Here is a 22,320-nt window from a genome sequence, read left to right on the forward strand (position 1 = left end):
TAGGATTTCCTTTCCCTTGGATGAAGTGGATCTAGTAGTAGGCCTCCACACATAGGTGATAGCGGACTTAGGGGAAGGCATTTTGTCTTTTTGTGTAGGGGAGTCTTCAATCAAAATATGAATTTTGGTTGATGTTTGGGGCTTCCCCTATCTTATTCTTGTGCTCTTTCTTGTCCTGAAATATAATGGGGTCTGCCTCTTCCTTTTTCCTTTTTTCTTGATTTGGGTGCTAAGAGCAATGAGGGCAGCTTCTCCCTCTCTCTTAGTGGCTTCTAGAGACACCCTAGGTGACTCCTCCTTGTTATTTATCCCCTCTTTTCCATTGCCTTCTTCCCATATATCTTTCTTGTCTTCTTCTTCTTGTAGATCTCCATCATCTCTATCAGTTTCCTCCTTAATTTCCTCCTCTGTTTCTTCATCATCCTCCTTCTCTTCTCCCTCTTCTTCTTCATCTTCATCATGTTCCTTTGTATCAGCTCCTTCTTCATCCATATCATCCTTTTCTTCTTCTATATCTTCCTCTTCCTGTTTTACTTCCTCTTTACTGACAGTAGGACTAACATCATAAGTGAGAGATTTGCTGTCATCCTCTACTGGCATGTCTATGAAAACTGACCATGTTATAGGAGTTCTGTGGTTTTGGAGGGCATCTTCTATGAGGATCCTAATCAACCCATGGTGAGCTAACTATTGGGAATTCCCCTCCTTCACTTTGATGCTTGAGTCTATGAGTGATTGAAGCAAGAAGTATGGTATGTTGAGCCTTTGGTGAGGGGGTGTTTCTGCTCCGAATATTAATTCTTCAAGGATCTTGAAATGATAGCCATAGAAAACACTATACCTACCCTCACATGAGATGTATTTGATCAGTTGGTAGCCTACCTCATTCCATGGATATGGCAGACTTTCCCTCCTTACTCCATTTTAGTCCTCAGTGGGTTCCTCGCCTTCTAAAAAGAATTTTCTTTTGGAAACCTATCTATCTCCTTTGTCTTCTTTCCTCCATGGTATTCATAGGGGAAGTGTGGTGACTCTGCCGATGAGATCAGGGTTGAGATCTATAGTGAGGCCCCTTATTACAAAAATGGCATGGATTCTGGTGAGTGGAGTGAGGGAGAGAGAAAATTATTGAGCCATCTCATCATCATACCCTCTGAATTTTTCAAAAAACCCCATCCAATTACGTCTTGTGAATATTTCAAGCACTTGGGGGTTTTCTTGGATTCTCACAGTGTTGGTGGGTTCTCTCCTATTAAACCATCCTGTCATCTTCCTGGTGAAGCTTGAGGATAAGATGAGAGGGTTGAAATAAATTTTCAAACGCAAACCAAAACAGAGATGACTATGTATGTAATTCCTGTCACACAGTTGTTAAATTCACTCAAACTTAGAGGAATATTGGTTCATTTACTTGCAAAGAGGGATGTAATTATAGAGCCTACCTCTTTAGATTGTTTGTAGTGGCCAACTCCCATGATATCCCTTCTGAACTCTTCTCTTCCAATCCTATAGACAATCTCTATGTATCCTTTAGGAATTCCTGTGCATGCTCCTGTAGGAATTCCTGTGCAATGAAATGATGGATTTTTGCTTCCGATCGGTTACCTAGGTATGAGAGCGACTTGAGTGATGGAGTTTCAAGGAAGTGAAATGCATGAATGCATGGGAATGATGTTTTATTTCCTCTTATGGTGATTTGGGGTGAGGTGGTGTGCTAGCAGCAAAGGTACGTTTCCAAGTTTGGACCATTGGTCCCCACTACCACCTCATCATTTCCCACTCCTCGTAATCAGCTCCCACCTTATGGATCTATAGTTTTAACCGCTTTTGGTCCTACTCCTTCTCTATCTTTGAGTTGACTACAACAACGTGTGAGAAGACACCCAATTGTGCATGTGTTGACTGAACGATGGTAGCCAAGTTAGCTGGCCAACTTTTCACTTATAAACCAACTATCTCGTAACCCTTACATTTTATTATTACATGATGCGTATGAGAGAGTGAGTAGGATAATTACCTGTGGTTCCAATGCTATGTTGCAGTTGTCGAAGACCAGAGGTGTTGCTGTGTGTATTTGCTACATGCAATTCTTCTTCTTCCTCTTGCTGTCTGCTAATGGATTATTTGTTTTTGCAGGTACCTGTGGTTAAAGATATGATGCTGCTACTTTGGAGCTCCTGAATCATCATGCTGAAGACTTCTTGCTGGTGTGATTGGTATTTTGTGGGATAGGTTGCTACAGGATGTCATGTAGCTACTTCTCCCTCAGAACTCTTTAATAATTTTTCTTGCTGGGGCTATGAGGATGGTTAAATGGATGGAAAGAAGGAGTGGGAGTGTGGAGAGCAAGAAATATTTAGGTGATGCTCTTTATTCCTCTCTGTTTCCTTTTTTTGAACACTGGAAAAAACTCTTGAAACTGATTTTTTTTTTAATGGTGTGTGCAAGGATGATGATGGTGGACAAGGTGTGGTGATAGATCATGAAGAGGGTGAATTTTAGGGGCCTAAAAAGTCCATCATTTTCCTTTGGATTGCTTCCTGTAGGATTTCTGGGTCACTGTAATTCCTACAGGATCATCATGTAGGTTTTCAGGGGATCCTGTAGAAAACACAATCTTTTTATATACTGAAGTAATGGAGTGAAAAAATGACAAAAATGATGGAGGGATGCATGGTAATGGGTGAAAAAATAAATATGTGAGTGGCAGGGGTCTCCTTGGGATCCTATTTTGCTACTTGATTGTCCTTCTTTCCCACCTTCAAATGGAAATTTCATGATTAATTTTTTTTTTTTTTTGAAAAACAACTAGGCTGCCTCTAAGAGGTTTTCACCCTAGCTATTTGCCCTGGGTGCCTCAAGAAAGGTTTTCACCCAGGGATCTTTCTTATTCTATTTTTCTTCTTTTTGTTTTTTTGTTTTTTGTTTTTTTTCTTTTGACACCATTGAGCCGCCTCAATAGGTTTTCAACCCAATGATCGGACTCAAGTGCCTCATGGAAGTTTTCACCTAAGTCCTTATTCTTTTTTCTTTTTCTCAGTGATTTGATGAGGGAGGAGCTAGAACTTACTCCACTATCATCACTGTTTTATTGATATATTTAATGAACTCTTGTTTTGATAAAGGTCTCTTGTAAATTTTCAATCGGTGTCCATTAACAAACAAAGGAATGGCTTCTTCATCTATGGTTATGATTTGCACTGAACCATTATCATGGCATCTTTCCACAGCATAAGGTTCGAGCCATCTTGTCCTTAACTTGCCCTTGAAGTATTTATACCTAGAATCATATAATAACGCCCAACCGCCTTCCTAAAATTGCTTCTCCTTGATATTTTTATCATGCCATATCTTCCTCTGAAGTTGAAATACCTCTATATGTAGGATGGCCTGCATTCTAAATTCATCCAAATCATTCAACTGGAACAATATCTCTTTAGTGCATTGCTAAGATCCAGATCTAGTTGGGTTTCCATCCTTAATGTTTTATATTCAAATTCAATGGACATCAAGGTTCTTTTCCCATAAACCAACTCATAGGGTGTGAATCCAGTGGTGGTCTTTTAGGTGACATTATAGGCCCAGGTGACCTCAACTATCCTTTCTGCCCAATCCTTCCTGTTGCTACTCACCACTTTGGTCATGATGCCCTCCAGTGCTCCGTTGGTCACCTCCACTTGCTCATTAGCTTGTAGATGATATGGAGTGGAGGTTCTATGCTTGATCTTGTGATGGCTGAGCAAGTCTTCAATCATGCTGGAGGTAAACTGGTTGTCTTGGTCTGTGACCAGCTCTCTAGGGTACCCAAATTTGTAGAATACATTCTCCCTTAGGAACTTAGCCACCTTCTCTTCTGTTGCTGCCTTAATTGCCTTGGTTTCATCCCACTTAGTCAAATAATTAGTGCACACAGTAATGTTTTGTTTTTTCTTTGAAGGAGGGTCAATAGGCCCATTGAAGTCCATGACCCACTTGTCAAATGGCTCAAAAGTCACTTGAGGCTATAGAGGCATTTCATCTCTTGGAGTAGGCCTTTCCATCCTATAGCACTGATCACACTGACTAGTGTATTTTTTCACATCCTGATGAAGAGTTGGCCAATAATAGCCTACTTGTAATACTTTGAATGTTGTCCTCTTTGCTGCAAAGTGACCTCCACAAGGCCCATCATGACAGGTTAGAAGGATGTCAAAGACTTCCTCCTCCCTGACACACCTTTTCAATATTTGATCTGGGCCAAGTTTGAAAAGATTGCCCCCAATCCAAGTGAAGGGGGTGCTTTTCCTGACTATCTTGATCTTTTATTTGGAATACAAGTTTGGTGGGAACTGTGTTGATACAAAATAGTTTTCTATATCAGCAAACCACGGAGAGAGAACTGAGATAGAGAATAACTGCTCGTCTGGTAACTGGTCATCCACCATTCCTTCTTCACCTGTAGGCAGATTTACTCTAGACAAAAAATATGCAACAACAATTTCCTTACTAGGCTTATCAACAATGGTTAAATCAAATTGTTTTAATAGAAGTAACCATATTATAATTCGAGCATTCACATCAGGTTTGCTCATTAAATACTTGATTGCAGCATGGTCAGTATGCACAAATGTTTGATAGCCTGTAATATAATGCCTGGATTTTTTTAATGAATTCACAATAGCCAGGAGTTCCTTTTCGGTCACTTTATAATTTAGTTCAACCTTTGATAACTTCTTACTGATAAAATAGATAGCATAAGGAAGTTTTTCATTTATCTAACCTGGGGCTACTTCTATGGCTCTGTGTGAGGCATCAGCATGAATATGAAACGGGAGGGCCCAATTTGGGCCTCGGAGAATCGATGCAGTGGTTAACTTATCCTTTAGGATGCCTAAGGCCTCTTGGCACATTTTTGACCATATAAACTCATAATATTTGGCCAACAAACCAAATAAAGGAGAGGCCAACTTGCTAAAGTCCTTTATGAATCTTCAGTAGTATCCAGCTAACCCTAGGAAACTTTTGACACCCCTCTGCTTTTGAGGAGGTGGGATCCTTTGGATGATAGTTGTTTTGTTTGGGTCCACCCGTAGTCCTTGATGAAATATTGAATGACCTAGCACGGTCCCTGCAGTCATTAAGAATTCACATTTTTCAGGACTAAGAGACAGGTTCATTTCAATGCATTTGTGTAGTACTTTGCCTAGGTTAGACAGGGCTTCTTCAAAATCATAGCCATTAGGTGTGAAATGATCCATATAAATCTCCACCACATCATGGACTAATTTGGCAAAAATACTCAAGACTGCTCTCTAGAAAGTGGCAAGAGCATTGCATAGGCCAAAAGGAAGGACCCTATAGGCAAAAGTACCCCAAGGACAAGTGAACGTGGTCTTATCTTGGTCTTCTGGGTAGATCTATATTTGGTTGTAGCCATTGAATCCATCTAGGAAAGAGAAAAACCTTTTCCCTACCAGGCCATCTAGCACTTGGTCAATGAAGGGTAGAGGAAAATGATCCTTCATTGTTGCTTTGTTTAAACTCCTTGTAATTGACACAAATTCTCCACTTACCATTTTTCTTGGGAACTAACACCAAAGGAGAGACCCACTCACTGTCAGAGATAGGGTAAATGAATCCTGCATCTAGAATTTTTTGCAGTTCTTATTTGACTATATCTTTAAGAGTTGTATTCATCCTCCTTTTTCGTTTCCGGACCTACTTGCAACCTTATTTGATGTATATGTGTTGAGTACACACTGAGGGGTGTAGTCCCTTCATTTTCTTGTAACTCCAAGCGAAGGCTCCTAGATTTTCCTTTAATATGTTATATCACTTCTCTTGTTCGAGATAAGAAAGAGATGGATTGATTTTCAAGGTTCTCTCTAGGCCGAATTCTATGGTTTTGACATGGAGTGGGTTGGAATCGACCAAGCATAAGTCAATTAGATGATTGTTTTGGGTTTCCTTTGCTGCTTCTTCTAAGGGTAATGAACTGGGAGTTGGACTTTGGAGTAGGTGTCCAATCAAGTCATCATGATCTAGGTGGATATTGGTGGCCACCCACCAAGTCCACTTGGACCCCAACATTGTTTCTTTTAGCTTTTCAGTTTCCTTAATTGTAGCACAGTTTACTATTTTTAGCAGTTTTTCAAGTCCCGAACTTCTGGAGCCGTTTGAGGCCCTAAACGACATTTTTTGGGAAAACTAGGAGCAACATGGGTCCATGGACTGATGTTGCTCTTCTCAAAGTTGTAGTTCTCAGATATATCTTTCTAACGAGATATTGTGCGTGTCAAATGGAGATTGTATGCCAAAGTTATGACCCCGAGAAGTTGATGTACCAATTTACCCAAACGGGGCCCACAGTTTGGCGTTTCATCTTCTAGGGTTAGGTTTTTGGATGTTTAGGATTTTCCATTATTTCTCAACAATAAATAGGCCTTCAAGCCTCATTGTAACACAGTTCAGAGGCATGTAGCCGCCACATCTCTTCTCAGAGATAAGCTACCATCACCTTAGTTGTTTATTTCCATTTTCTGTTTGTAAGCATATCTCAATATTTTACATTAATGAAATGAAGTATTATTTCTGCTGCATCTTTATGTTTATGTTTATCACTATAATTTGTTGCGTTCCTGTTTAAATCCAGATCAGTGGTATTAGAGTGGTCTGCTTTTTCTCTATTTTTCTTTGCATGTCCCTAACGAAGTCGGGATATAAGGAGTTAGGGCTTGAACTGGTTGAACCTTTGCAATACCAGCCTCGTAAATCTTGACAGCCTCCCATGGTAGATGAATGTTGGCATTATGACACAGGTTTGGCACTATGGCATAGGTGTTGTCCTTGATGGCAACTCACTCAAAGGGCAGATCACAGTTCAGGCTCTCAGAATAAAAGAAAATGAGGTATACGCAGGTTCCTCTTAACAAAATCGTGTATACGCACGGGTGTACCGATCAAAAGGTGCGTATACGTATGCACGCACTTTCATGCAAAGAAAAGAATGTACATGTGGGAAAACTTATGATTGGTCCATGGTATTTAGTCTGACATATTTGAACCTATGGTTTTGGTCCTTGGTATTGCATCCAAAGTGTTGAACCCAGGTATTGAGTCCCTAGTATTGGATCTCTATGGTTTTGGACCATGGTTTGAGTAAGGCCTAAGACTATAAAAAGGGAAGGAGATCATTTGGCAAGGGAATCAACTGAAGCATTGAATATCTTATGAAGAGAAAGATCTAGAATACTGTCATTTGGTTATGGTGCATAACTAGATCTGAATCAAGGAGGAACCTGAGCACAAGGAGAAGGATAAGTTCTATTGATAGGTCAAGATCTTAAGGTGGATTGAAGAGAAGTATATGTGTGTAATTTTTGATCTGTTATACTTGGTGCATGACGTGATCTATAAATATGATAATCTGGGTATAACTAATGTCTAAATAAGTGAAAAGGATAAATTATATTTTATAGATCTGTACGCAGGTTCAGCGCAGCAGAGGTGCATATACATGCTGGTTCACTAACTTAAAACAGTGTATACACTGGTTGGCCTTAATATAGAAGCGTATGCATGTAGGTTCCACATATAGAAGTAGCGTACATCTCATGAAATATGTTTTAGCTACTTCTGTTTATTGTTGCAGTGTTCTGGGTTCAGAATTGGTGTTTGGTTACAACATTCTGAGAAGTTATTGGTTGATACAATATTTGTTTGTACAAAGGACTTTGGTTAATGTAGATATACTTGATGTTTGATTGATATTCATGGATCCAGTTTGAAAATTTATAAAACGTGGTCCCTGGAAGAAAAGAGAAGGTTGTATCCTTCTGTAGGTCAGCACCTACGTATTAGTACCTCAGCTAGTACAAGAGCTAAGGGGGTTGTAGCTCCCTTCCAAGAGAAGCTGGAGAAGGAGAGAAGGTTGTAGCCTTCTGCAAGTAGCAGCTTGCGTACTGGTATAAGATTGCACCGGTATAGAATAATTGTAAAAGGAAGTTTCTAATTTAAAAGAAGATAGAGACAAATTGCAGCAGGTGGTTTTCACCCACATTGGGTTTCCACCTTATATCTTTGTGTCCATGTGTGTGATGATCTGTTCTGTTTTACTGCTCCTGCTTACTGTTCTTATGATTAATGAAGTACTGATGCACTAATTAAAGATCAAACAATTAATGAATCTTAAGTTTTCTGATATACGGTGGTTTCTTTAGACATAGTAGCATATATACACAGTTTTACATAGCCGAAGTAGCATATACAAATCTGATTGTGAAAAGGAAATTAATTGATTTAATAATACTGATTCACCCCCCCTCTCAGTATTATTTCCAACAATGAAAAGAAAGATGAGGGGGCAGGAGTTCCTATGAAAATATTGCTTGAAGAAGCCCTCGAGTGACAAAGGAACGCGATGATGGACAGCTTTGCCCAGATCCTTCAGCGACTACCCAGGGACGACGCATCGGCTTCCAACAGCTACTATGGAAATGCCACACCATTTAAGGTACAAGTTAATTTTGAAATCCCCATATTCAAGGGTCAAATAGACACAGATGTCGTTGATAAATGGTTAAATCTGCTAGAGGGTTATTTTTCTGTTCATGATTTTTCCAGTCGGAAAAAGATTATTTTTGCTCTTCTCAAAGCAGCCCCCCATGAGAAGGATGAAAGTATTGGCTCACTATTTTCAGCCGCACCCACTTGGAATTCATTATGGGATGCCATCCAGGAGTAGTACTACCCTATCGGAAGCTATGAGGATCAATACATAAAGTGGACCACGCTACGACAGGGAAGGGACCAAGACGTGCTGGAGTTTACCAATATTTTCCATACCCTTCACACAAATTTGGGTATCAAGGATTTGGAGCAGCATTTGATGCTGAAATATCATGGCTACTTGCACAAGTACATCTAGGAAGAAATAGAATTCTTGAACATCTCCTCACTCGGGACAACATATCAATATGCTGTCAAGGTCGAGAAAAAGTTTAAATAGAAGAATCGAGACTTTGGATCTGTGAATCTGAAGCAAGGGAAAGGTGCCCCCAAACCATAGAACAAAGTACAAAGCCAAGGCAGGGTGACCTAAGACAACTCGCCAAAGCTACAAGCAAAGAACAGTGCCACAAAGACGAAAAAGGACATGGGAAAATGGTGTGAGTTCCATAAGAGCTCCACTCACAACACAAGTGAGTGTCGGGCCAAGCAGTCACTAGTGGCTGAGATAAAGGTTTCAGAATCAGATGCATGTTTTGACTCCGAGTCAAAACTCAACAAGGGGAATGACAAAGGGAAGTAGATTATTGATGCGGAGCCCAATGCCACTATTGTGACCACGAGGATCCAGAAGGAGGAACCTGAAGATCCATAGGAGGAGGAGCATCTCTTCCACTCCTAGATGTGGGTAAAGGGAACCCTGCTACAATTCATTGTCAACAGCAGGAGCCAAAATAACCTCATTTTGGTAGAGGTTGTGAAGTAGCCGGGCTTACTGACCACAGCACATCCACAACTGTACACCATCGGGTGGCTTCACCAAGGACAGGATCTTTGCGTGAGCTAGTAGTGTCACCTTCCATGCAACATCAAACCCTTCACGGATGAGGTATTGTGTGACATTGCTCCCCTTGAAGTTTTTGATGTATTATTAGGACAACCATACTTGTGGAAGCGACATGCTGTGTATGAGTCAAGGTCCCATGTTGTTATTATTACTTTGGTAAATAAGTTGTACTGGATACCAAAGGTAGCACCGCCTACCGCCATCTCTTTGGTTACTACAAAACAATGCAGTAAGCTCATTTCCAAAACTAGTAAATTTGTTTTCGTGATGATACGCCCCCAAGGAAAGAAGAAGATGGTGGCCACGACCTCCAGATAGGTCCCCTCCACACAAAAACTACAGATGGAGAAGATAATGGAGGAGTACGAGGACATATTCACCTCCCCCACAGGGGTTCCTCTACATTGTTAGGTCAAGAACTCCATCGATCTGACCCCAGGTGCGCCACTACCCAATGAACTAATCTATTGATGCTCCATTCTAGAGAAGGATGAAATCAAGAAGCAAATTTAGGAGCTACTGCAGAAAGGTCACATCCATCCAAGTTCATCGTCCTGTGGGAGCCTGATCATGTTGGTACAGAAGAAGGATGGGACTTGGAGACTGTGTATTGACTATTGGGCACTGAAAAAGATCACTGTCCATAATAGGTACCCAATCCCATGGATTGATGACCTCCTGGACCAACTAAAGGGGGAAACATATTTCAGCAAGATCAATTTGAAGTCAGGATATCACCAGGTACCAATTGAACATGTCGATGTGTGGAAGACTTCCGTCAAATCCAAGGAGGGCCTTTTTGAATGGTTGGTTATGCCTTTCGGATTGATGAATGCTCCTGTAACCTTCATGAGGCTAATGGATGACATATTGCGGCCATTCACCAACTCATTTGTAGTAGTATACTTGGATGACATCCTGAGCTCCAGCCAGAGTTGGGAAGAGCACCTACACCACATCCGACAAGTTCTCTAAACACTGTGGCAACACAAGTTATGTGCCAAATTGGAGAAATGCACCTCTGGCATGACCCAGGTTCAGTATCTGGGATACATTATTGATGAAAAAGGGGTGCATGTGGATCCAGCCAAGATCCAAGTCATTCGGGATTGGCCCTCTCCAATCACTCTAACAGAGCTCCACAACTTTCTAGGTATTGCCAACTTCTACCATAGGTTCGTGTTGGGATTTTCTCATATCACTTGGCCCTTGAGTCAAGTCACCAAGGGAGGAGCGAAAGCAAAATTCTTTTGTTCTGAATCTCAACAGAAGGCATTCATAGAGTTGAAATATCACCTCTCCTTGGCACAAGTGCTCGCATTACCAAACTTGCAACAACCATTTGAGGTTGAGACAGATGCCTCTATCTATGCTATTGGGGCAGTCCTTACTCAACATGGGAATCCAATGGCATATCATAGTGAGACACTTTCAGACATAATCTAGAAGTATCCTACTTATTACAAAGAAATGCATTCCATTGTGCAGGCATGTCAACAATGGAAACATTACATTTTGGGGAAGGAAACTGTCATCCACACAGACCATCGACCCCTCCAGTTCGTACAGACCCAAGGGAAATTGCAGAATAATCGCCATCAGAAGTGGTCCACATACTTGCAACAGTTCCATTTGAATATCAAGTATAAGAAGGGAAGCAGCAATAATGTTGCAGATTTCCTCCGTCGACCACCGATCATGGCATTAACCACCGTGCTCAACTCTTGTGGGCATGAGACTTCTAATTGGCCACTTCTCTACAAAAGTGACCCAGAATTCGGCCACACATACCAGACACTCTTGGAGGGTTGGCATGTTCTAGATTTTCACCTCTAGGATGCCCTGTTATGCCACCTGGGTCACCTTTGTTTTCCTTTAAGCGAGCGTGCTAAGATGATTTAGGAAGCACACTACAGGTGGGCTATTGTGCTTTTAGGGGTTGAGAAAATGGTAGCAGTACTGAAAAAGTATTTCTATTGCCTGAATCTTCAATAGGATGTCGGGAAGTACATCAGATCATGCACTGCCTATGCCATTTCCAAACCGACCATCAAGAAGCAAGGCCTCTATGCCCCGCTTCCTACCCCTAGTCGACCTTGGGAATCCATTTCCATGGATTAAATGTCAGGCCTTCTTTCCACTAAGCATAGAAATCACTATGTTTTCATGGTCGTCAACAGGTTCTCGAAGATGGCCATTATGGAAGCCTGCAAGAAGAATATCACAGCAGAAGCCACTGCGAAACTCTTCTTTGAACAAGGGTGGGTACACTTTGGGATCCCACAGTCTATCATCTCATATCAGGACAACAAGTTCCTCAATACATTTTGGTCCAGTCTCTAGTCGATGATCACCAGGGCAAGTGGCTCACTAGGGACCAAGTTCAGTAGAAGTTTCCTTATATCATGGAGGAACTCAACGCAATGGGGACCATTGCTTCACAAAGGGGAGGAATGATCTAGGTGGATATTGGTGGCCACCCTCCAAGTCCACTTGGACCCCCACCATTGTTTCTTTCAGCTTTTCAGTTTCCTTAATTGTAGCACAGTTTACTATTTTTAGCAGTTTTTCAGGTCCTGAACTTCCAAAGCTGTTTTGAGGCCCTAAATGACATTTTTTGGGAAAACTAGGAGCAACATGGGTCCACGGAGCAATGTTTCTCTTCCCAAAGTTGTAGTTCTCGGATATATCTTTCTAACAAGATATTGTGCGTCAAATGGAGATCATATGCCAAAGTTACGACCCCGGGAAGTTGATGTACCAATTTACCCAAACAGGGCCCACAGTTTAGCGTTTCATCTTCTAGGGTTAGGTTTTTGGATGTTTAGGGTTTTCCATTGTTTCTCAACAATAAATAGGCCTTCGAGCCTCATTGTAACATAGTTCAGAGGCATGTAGCTGCCACATCTCTTCTCAGAGATAAGCTACCATTGCCCTAGCTGTTTATTTCCATTTTCTGTTTGTAAGCATATCTCAGTATTTTACATTAATGAAATGAAGTATTATTTCCGCTGCATCTTTGTGATTATGGTTATCTCTATAATTTTTTGCGTTCCTATTTAAATCTAGATCACATCCTCATCCTATTGTCCTCCTCCCATGGTTACTTCTCAAGCATAAAATTGGGAGAAATAAACTTCTTCTTCTTCCTCCTCCTCCAACCACAAAGGTAAGTCATTCTCTAGAGAAGGTTGAGTAGGAGGGTATAGGACTAACTACTTGGAAATATGCCCATTATTGATGGTCATATTCCCAACTCTGTAGCTAATTTAAGCATTGGCAGTGGCCAACCATGGCCTCCCAAGGATGAGAGGGTAACCAGTAAGCTTAGCCATAGGTTGGAGAACTAGGAAATCTATAGGGTACTCCCAAGAGTTAATGGAGACCATCACATCCTCCACAATTCCCTCAGGGGTTACGGTGGAATGGTCTGCAAGTTTCAGAACTTTTGTGGTCTTCCTCAATGACCCTTGGAGGTTGAGCTTGAGCATGGTGTCCTTAGTCATCACATTAATGGTAGCCCCAAGATCGATCAGAGTGTGTGGGAAAATGGTGCCATTGATGTGCACATCTACTACAGGGCTTCCAAGGTCCAAATATTTTGGACAAATTACTTGCCCCAGCATTAAGTCGAACAGTTTCTCAATGACATTAATGGTAGGGGCATCCCTTTTTCGCCTCCCTAGATGCTTGATGCACTTCTCCTTAATCAACTTACTGTAAATGGGAACATCTTTTATTGCCTAGAGAAGTGGGATCTTTGCACATATATTTTTCAATTCTCCCAGAAGTTCAGTCTCTTTTGGGGTAGGCTTCAGTGGTTAGGCTAATCTCTTAGGAAAGGGTGGATTTAATTTAAGGTTTCTTTCCTCTCTTTCTTCCTCAGCCTCCCTAGGTAGAGGTGGAGGTTGGTTATCTGGGAGAACTCTCCCAGATCTTAGGTTAATCTCCTAGATTTCCACAGCATAATCTAGATATGATGTCTCTCCATTGTATACTTGTTGAGCCTGCCTATTGTTTAGGTTCAGAATTGGCTGGGTAGGCATCTAGGGTTGCTTGGGTGGAGCAGAGTGTAGGAGTTGTGATTGCACAGGTGGTGGAGGAAATAGAGCTAGAGCATTGTTGTATTAGGGCCTCCACCCCTGGAGTGGTGCATTCCATTGAGGTTGTTGCAGAGCATAAAGTTGAAATGACTCATTGGTTGGCTGGGAGTGATACTAAGATGCATAGCCTGTAGACCAAGAAGGATGAGCAGGGGGTCCTTAAGAAGGTATGGTTGTGGTTTGGTTGCGGTTGTAATATGCATGGGACGACCCTTGCATGCCCTATTGGTATGGTCTAGGCCCATGAGGTTTCCTTTGGTTAATGTAACAAAGCTTCTCAATGACCCCTTCAGCTCCTTGATATACAACTTCGAGTCTAGGTAAAGAAGGGCACTTGTCTTGGAGTGTTTTTCTTCACAAACTGAGCAAATTTCAATAGAGTTCAATGGAAATTCATTCCCAGGATGCCTCTGGGTGCATCTAGGACAAAAAATGGCCAAGGCTTTCTCTGCTTCCTCCTGCTTCCTCTTAATGTTCATGGTGTCCATTTTCAAGGCAAGGGTTTGCAGCATCTCACTTTTGAAATCTTCCAGCACGTTTCCAATTTCACCCTTGATGGATGAGTTAGAAGATGATGTACTGGCCATAGGTTGACTACCCCTACATTTTTTCCTCGCTACCCTAGAATGATTTCTAAAGACGGTCTTGATATCCTCATATGGTAATTGGTAAATATCTCCTCCTGCTAACAAATGTAAGGTATCCAGAAGATCTTCTCTTACTCCCCTAAGCAAGACCAGCTTTAGTGACTCAGGGTCAAGTGTGCACCTGGCCCTTTTGTAACTAAGTTGGAACCTTTCTTCATAGTCCTCTAAGCATTCATCATTGCCTATGGTCATCTTGAAAATTTCTTCTTTATTATCCTTTGACCAATAGTAGTCCCAATATTTGTTGTTAAAGGCCTGCTATATCTAAGCCCAAGTTGTGATGCTATCTCCAGGTAAACCCATGAACTAGCGTAATGCTGCTTCCTTGAGGGTAGATGGAAATAGTTTTAACTTTTTCTCATCATCTGTATAGTCATAGGTTCGACATATAACAACAAACTCAATCAGGAAAGTTTCGGGGTCCTCTATGGTCAGGCCATGGAAATGAGGTAGGGCAGAGGGGCTTATATTTTTCCTCTTAGTGTCCCCATTGGTTTCCCTAATGGGGAAGGCACCCTCAACTCTTTCTCTATTCCCTCTGTCATTTCGATTTTCAGCCATTGGTTCAGTAGAAATGGGTTCCTCTTCTTCTTCTTCCCTGTAGGTTCTTCAAATATGTCAGCTTGCTCATCTAAGTGTTCCTCTAGTTCACATCCACAAAGAAGAGAGAAGGTGGGCTGTTGAATGCAATGGGGGTATTTGGCAAAAAATTCCCTAATTTGTCCCTATTCCTACAAGGTATGAAAGGAAATATTTTTGGTTTGGTTTTGTATTCTTTTAAACTTGGAAAGTACTTACAGAATTAAAATTTTTGATTGAATGAAGATTACTGACAGAATGAAAAAACTACTTGGTAAGTTGAAATCTTACTTTCAAAATGGAAAGAAAAGTAGAAAAAAATGAAAGAAAGGAAACAACTAGATTACTTTTTCAAAAATAACTAATGACAGAATATTGAAGACAAGAAATAAAAGAAAAGATAACAGTAATCACATTCTACTCAGACACCTCCCAGACAACGGCACCAAAAAGTGATGAGCGCCAGTATTGCAGCAAGGATGCTACAACTCCTAGGCTACCAACTTTACTTATCAATCCAGGGTTCGTACAAACTTGGTGGTGTTGTGGCCACAACTACCACCCTATTGAAACATGCTCTTACAACAAATTTTCAATGGGTCCCCTAGAAGTTTGATTTTTCATCTTTCGGAATGATCTGTTTTATCACATGGATGTTAACTCCTTGCCGAGTCAAATTTTCAAGGCCTGATGGCTAAGCCATTAAAATAAACCTCTGCTGCATGGGTCATTCATGACACAGCCTGTCCCTTTATTCTCTCCCTTCATCGGGATCTTTCAATCTTCACAAACATGCATGGTACATTGGCACCCGCACAAACCATCACCCCTACCCTTATTATAATCGTTTGTTGGTTTAACTCGCAAAACCCCATCACATCATTATTCCCATTACAATGCCTTATAGCGAAAATCCTGCACAAAGCATGCATAAACCCTTTTGGGCCCATCACAAATAACACAAGGCATTCATGGCTTCCGGACCCAACGGGTTTTATTAACTCAAATGTATACATTTTGGGTCCGAAGCCCCATCGCAGATCGCTATCGGCCTAGCCCCAAAGCCCATATACATATAGCTCGCTTCCGTTTGCCGAACCCGATGGCATTATCAACCATGATATATATATATATATATATATATATATATATATATATATATATATATATATATATATATATATATATATATATATATATATATATATATATAGGGTCCGAAAGCCCCATCGCATGTCGCATATTGGCGGAGCCCGAGGGTCATGCAGTTAGAGGAGAGGCAAGAGCCAGACCCGATGATGATTATATGCTCGAATATATAAAGTTTGAGGTCTGGCCTAAGTGATCAGGGAAGAATTTTATGTGTTTTCCCATGTTTTTCAAATTTCATCATATAATAAAGGAACAGGGTTTTAGTGAAAAGGCGGGCCTGTGGAGTCCCGATAGTGTAATCGCACATCGGGGCGTTGGAAGGCATGGGTCCTGTGACCCGCAAAGGGGTTGATACCCGATTGCGATTAGAGGAAGTCCTCGAGAACCGTGCCAAGCCTGTGGATTGAGCAGGAGATTACGTGTTGCCTATGTTTTATGTGTCCATCCTTTTTTCCCTTGCTCCCGTGGTTTTTTAAAAGGCTAATGAATGTAGCGTTATTTTTTGTGTGAATATTTGTGTTATAATGTTTGCAATCATCAAAATAATGATAGCTATCCTTGTAGGTGTTAAGTAAAGGACGCAGGAGGGGATTCGAAGAGCCATGTATGTGGAAGTGTTGCATTTAAGGGTTTGGCTGCAAGCGTTCTGGGTCGGAACCCCACGCGTTGCCTGTACATTCTGTAAACAGGGCTACCCCGGTCTTCATTATGGGAAGGCAACATACAGTCACCCTTTTTGCAAACATATGTTCTCTTCTTCAAGAATGGAATCTATCTGGCCGTTATGCTTTCTATGTGCTAGCAGTCACGCTGACAATCCTATCTCTGTGTACTCAATTTGCATATCTAAAATAGTGGGAAGATGAAGAGGCAGGGTAGACCTAGAGTCAGGGGCATTTGCATAAGTATTACTTCCGAAGAGGAGAAAGGGCCTTGACTTTTGAGAAGAATAGTTTTGCTTTATTGTGAATAGGGAGGATTGTTTTGGGGAAGAAGGAGCCTTTAGTTTGAGACTTATTTAATTGTTCTTTTATATGTTTTGGATCAGAGTGTTGTTGCTAGCATGAATGTAAATGTGATTTGTATTTATGCATATTGTTGACTTATAGTTCACTATTAGTCTTGTTAAATTGAATGTGATTTAGTTTCATGGTTAACTTGTGAATGGTCTCTGATTTGAAACTAAGTTAAACATCAGTTGTAAGTTTAATTTCATAAAAGAATGTGGATTCCTATATAAGTGATTGGATTACAATTTAGCTTTAATATAGTCTTGTCGAGCTATGAATTCATTGATTGATTCATTTGGACTTGAATCCATACATGATGTTTAATCTTCTTTATCATTCTCCTGCCGAACATATATATGATGTTTAAACCTCTGTATTATGCTTCTGTGGGAAAGATTAGGATAGCTAGGACTAGATTAGAGTAGTTAGAAGTAGTATAGATAGGATTTAATACATAGAGGTCAACTATTTTATTTTTGTTGATTTAATTGAAGTCTTCCTCCCGGAAGCAATCTTTCGACATGTTCAAACAGTTTATGTGGTCCCTTAAAACCTGTTGGAGCTAGCCATTCCAAACGAAAGCAGGTCTAATTGGGGCTTGCGATTAGGTTAGTTCCCCTTGTTGGCATTGCGCACATTTTCCATGTCAACAAATTGGCGCCAGAAGGAGGGCCTGAACCGCCATCCCCAGCTTTTCAAGATTTCATCTATAATTTCGATGCATGGATTCAAAAGGATTAATGTATGGATCGTAAAGGTTGGAAAGATCCTGCCACACATTTGAAAGAGCCTCATTTTGAAGAAACAGAGACCCCTCTAAGTCCTGTTTCCGGGTCACCCAAGGAAGAGAGACTATGGGAGTATCCTGTCACTCAGGAATAACCAGTTAGAACACTTACTCGGGCTTATGCTCATTCCCTCTCTCAGCTTCCCATCTTTCACTCTTTACCTCCGACAACTAAGAGAAAGCCAAGGATATTTACCCTAAGTGAAGATACATTTGTAGCCACTTCTCTCGAAGATATTGTGCTAGAATCCTTGCAAAGTATCAACACCCATTGGGAAGAAATTCCTGAGGATTCCCCTTCTAAAGGAAACTCCTCGCTTGATTTTGAGAATCCTAATGGAGAAGCCTCCAACCAAAACTTCCCTGTCCATAGTATGGCCAATGTTCCCCCTCCAAGTGGGAATCAGCGTCCACCTCCTCCTTCGGGTGGGAATCAACCTCCACCTCCTCCACCGGGTGGGAATCAACCCCCACCTCCTCCACCAGGTGGGAATCAACCCCCACCTCCTCTGGGATCACTCCCTCCGTAGCTTACACAGGATGTTGTAGTAGTACTTGGGTAGTAGCATCCCTTACCCAAAAATACAGAAAGAGTGTTACCTAATTTTGACCCTGAGCACAGAGATACCACTGATAACCATATTCACTCTTTCTTCCTAGCCTTGTGTAAGTTGGGGGTCACAAATGAAGATGTGGTGTGCCACCTATTCTCTTTTACTTTGACTGGTGTAGCCTCCACATGGTATTTCAGTTTGAGAATAGGGTTGATTACCTCTTGGGATGCTTTTCAGTAGTCCATTTTAGACAAGTTTGGTGATGACAAAACACCTGTGGCCTTAGTTTTAGAACTATCCCATCTGAAAATGGAAACCAAAGAGAAGGTTAAGTATTTTAACATTCGATTCAACACCTTGTTCAATAGAATCCCATCCACCGCTAGACCTACTGAAGAGGTGCTAATGGAATTCTATATCTCTACTCTCTTTGTCCCTATAGCGATGTGGGTTAAAAGGAGTAATGTGCAAACCTTACAAGGTGCTATCGATGAAGTAGTAAAGGTTGAGAATGAAATGTTCAGTCTTATAGGATGCCACCCTACAACTAGAGAAAAGAAAGCATCTCAGACATCCCAAAACAATAATGGAAATGATAACAAGGTGGCTGAAACTAAAGAAAAGGACACCACGGATATGGAAGGGTTGCATTAGATCATTAAGAAACTAACGAACACAGTCATTGATGTGGAAAGGAATCATGGAGAGAGTACTAGTGGTAATGGAGGAGACTATAACAACAGAAAGCCCTTCAAGCCTTTCTATCGTAAGAAAATAGAAGGTGGTCATGGCCAGCTTGCGCTGCCTGCTCCACCCAATGAAGGGGCTTTAAACATAGAAGAGTTGGCTCTTATTGGATCACTCCTTAACAAAGAAGAACCTGTACTAGAGCTTGAACCAGAAAAAGAAGATGAGGAAGGATACCAAGTAGAAGAACCCTTAGATGAGGAAACCCAAATTAATGTGCTGTGGGATTTCCATAGTAATTAGAACGATGACAAAGGGGATAACACTGTAGAAATCAACACTAATGAAATCCACACACGAATAAAAGGGCCGCTCCTAGATGTGATAAAGCCCTTAGACCAAACAAAGCAAGATGTTCACCCTGTGAATGCATCCACTCCCAGAGTTCTTGTTGAGAATAGCAGAGCTGGTGGTCAATCCAAGAATGCCCCTATTGCAAGTCACCCAGAGGAAGAAAATGCATCTCCCACTGCAATAAAGGCTACTCAAGATGGTAAACTCCCATCTAAGAATGGAAAAACAGGTATGTTTACTCTGCCATATCCTATTTATAACATTGATTACAATATTGTGGATGATCTCAAGAAGTCTAGGGCTAATATCACATATTTTGACTTGTTAAAATTAATGCAGCAAAGAGATTTGCTGCTGAAAGCTATGAATGAGTGGAACTACAAAACCCCTACCACCTCAAGCACCTAAATCAAGAAACCAATGTCCAAACCTGTTAGTACGACTAGCGTAGCCAAAATACCATCAGTTATGGAGGCCACGTTATCTAAAATGAATCAAAAGCCCCAAGATGTCAGTGCAGCCATGATAGGGAGGAAATCAAAATCTATGACTCCACCCTTCCTTATCACATTCAAAATCTTCAACATGAATGTGCATAATTTCTTAGTAGACTCTTGCACCTCATCCACTATTATGCCTTACGCTATTGCTAAGAAATTTTAGGCAATACCCGATAAAACTGAAACTCGAATTATGCAGTTGGACAGAATGAATGTGAGAGTTATTGGGGAGCTGAAAGACGTGTTGATTTGGATGGCTGCCAAACCTCAATACACTCAAGTCATTAATATAGTGGTAGTGGATATACCTGAGGCTTATGGGATGCTGCTTAGTAGGGACTGGTCATCAAATCTAAATGGATATTTCTCAACTGATTGGTCCCATCTTTTGTTGCCTCATAGGGGAAAAAGTGATATGCTGAGAGTGGATCGGGGAAGATACATGAAATATGTTGTAACGGAACCAAACAACCCCAATGAACCTCTAATGTTCTATAACTCTATCCTTGGGAATTATAGTTCCGATGTTTATGCCACAGAAACTTGTTTCAGGGAGTGTCATGCTAAAACAATCAAAGAGGCCTTGACAAACACACAATTGGAAGAAAGAATTAAACACCCCCATAATCCAACTGATAAATTACCTTGTATTATAGTGGATGATAGGACTAATTTCATAAGAAGTAGTTATTTTAGCGTAACATTAGAGTTTATTTTCAGGACACTCCACTTGAATGACTCTAACAATCTTGAAAGTGCAGTTGCTGGGAGCATTTTCATTGGCCCACTAGGGAACCAACAACTGATGTCCAACCGGTTGGAATGCACGTGCACCAGTAACACAACAGAACATGAAGGCTTGTTGAAAGGCCTAAGAAGAGCCATTGAAAGGAATGTAAAAAATCTCAAAGTTTTTGATGACCCACAGATAATGGTGAACCAGGTAAAGAAAAGATACACTGCAGTCCGCCACACCTGGTGAGGTAACAACCTGAGGTATGGAGTTTAATTGGCAATTTCGATTCTTTCAATGTCACATACATACCTCAAAAGTATAACCACGATGCCGATATGATGGCTGCTATGGTTGTGAAAATTTTGCCTAATCTTAGATTAAACAAGAATAAATTTTATGTTGAATTGATTTTCAGATCATCCGTAACTAATAATATCTCAAATTGGTAGGTGTCCGAAGGTGATGATCAAATCCTTGAGTTCCTGCATTACAAAAGAACACTCAGAAACACATCCATTAACAAAAAGGAGCATGATGAACCTGTGAACGGAAGTGAATATGAGGTGATATACTTCATTGAGAAATTTATTTACTTTTCATCTCTCGTGAGTGAGCCAACAGGTAAGCACACAAAATTACAACACTCATGGCTAAGCCCATTCCAAGTTGTGGAAAAAATTGGTCATGGAATTTATAGATTGAAAACCTTAGAGGGAGAGACTGAAAAGCAACTTGCTAATGGCCAGCATTTGAAGAGATACTTCCAGTAGCCACCGCATTGGTGATTTCCTCCTGAGTAGGTTAGAGTTCATTTTATTTTGCTATTAGTTTATTTGTATTTTTGTCCTTTCTTTTGTCTTCCGCCAAGTCTAGTTTCCTGCTATTTTGAATTACATTCCTTTTCAGCCAGCTGATTATAGTCCTCCAGTCTTGTTCTACCTTTCATATTTTCCCTCATTCACTACTCTCGGCATTTCCTTTCCTCTTTGACTTGCCGATGATTCTGTTGTTCTTGAATCCGTCATTTCCCTGCAAATTAAACAAACTTTCTATCAGCCATGAATACTTGAGAATCAGCAGTGGAGTGCAAATCGAAACCCCTCATTAGCATCTGTTGGGAACTGTGTGAGATGTGGTGATAACTTGGATATCTTGAGCATGTAGGGGCATCTTTATAAACAAAAAACGTGTAACTACCACTGGACTGACATGGAGGAACGTTGCATTTAAATAAATCCCACTCAGACCTAGCCTATACTTGCTTGTAAGGTTTACAGTCATTCTCCATTGGTCCCATCCACCACACTAAATGGTCCAATACATGTTATTCACAAATAAACCTCCTTTCATGGGCTAAGCTCATTGTCTCATACCCTATGGAAAATCTAATTGTGCTTTAGTCCTTGTGCCTGAAACTGGAAGGACTTATCTAAAATGAAATGAAATGTCAAGTCCTAGTGCCAATCTGGAAGGACAGGTTGTTTGGGAAGCCGGTTAGAGTAAGGACTGTTGTTGGGCTCAGAGTACCGGTTGACACAACAAGCCCAACCTTGCCTAGTGGTTTAAAAATATGGCATGATCCATGACTGCGCCCCATTCAATCAATGAAAATAATAGCAATTGAAATTCTCATATAAAGTGAAAGAAAAACATGTCTA

The sequence above is a fragment of the Pinus tabuliformis genome, chromosome 5_2 (assembly GCF_031772625.1).
Source record: "Pinus tabuliformis cultivar Carrire ecotype Pingquan chromosome 5_2, CPIR1, whole genome shotgun sequence".
Lineage (NCBI taxonomy): Eukaryota > Viridiplantae > Streptophyta > Pinopsida > Pinales > Pinaceae > Pinus > Pinus tabuliformis.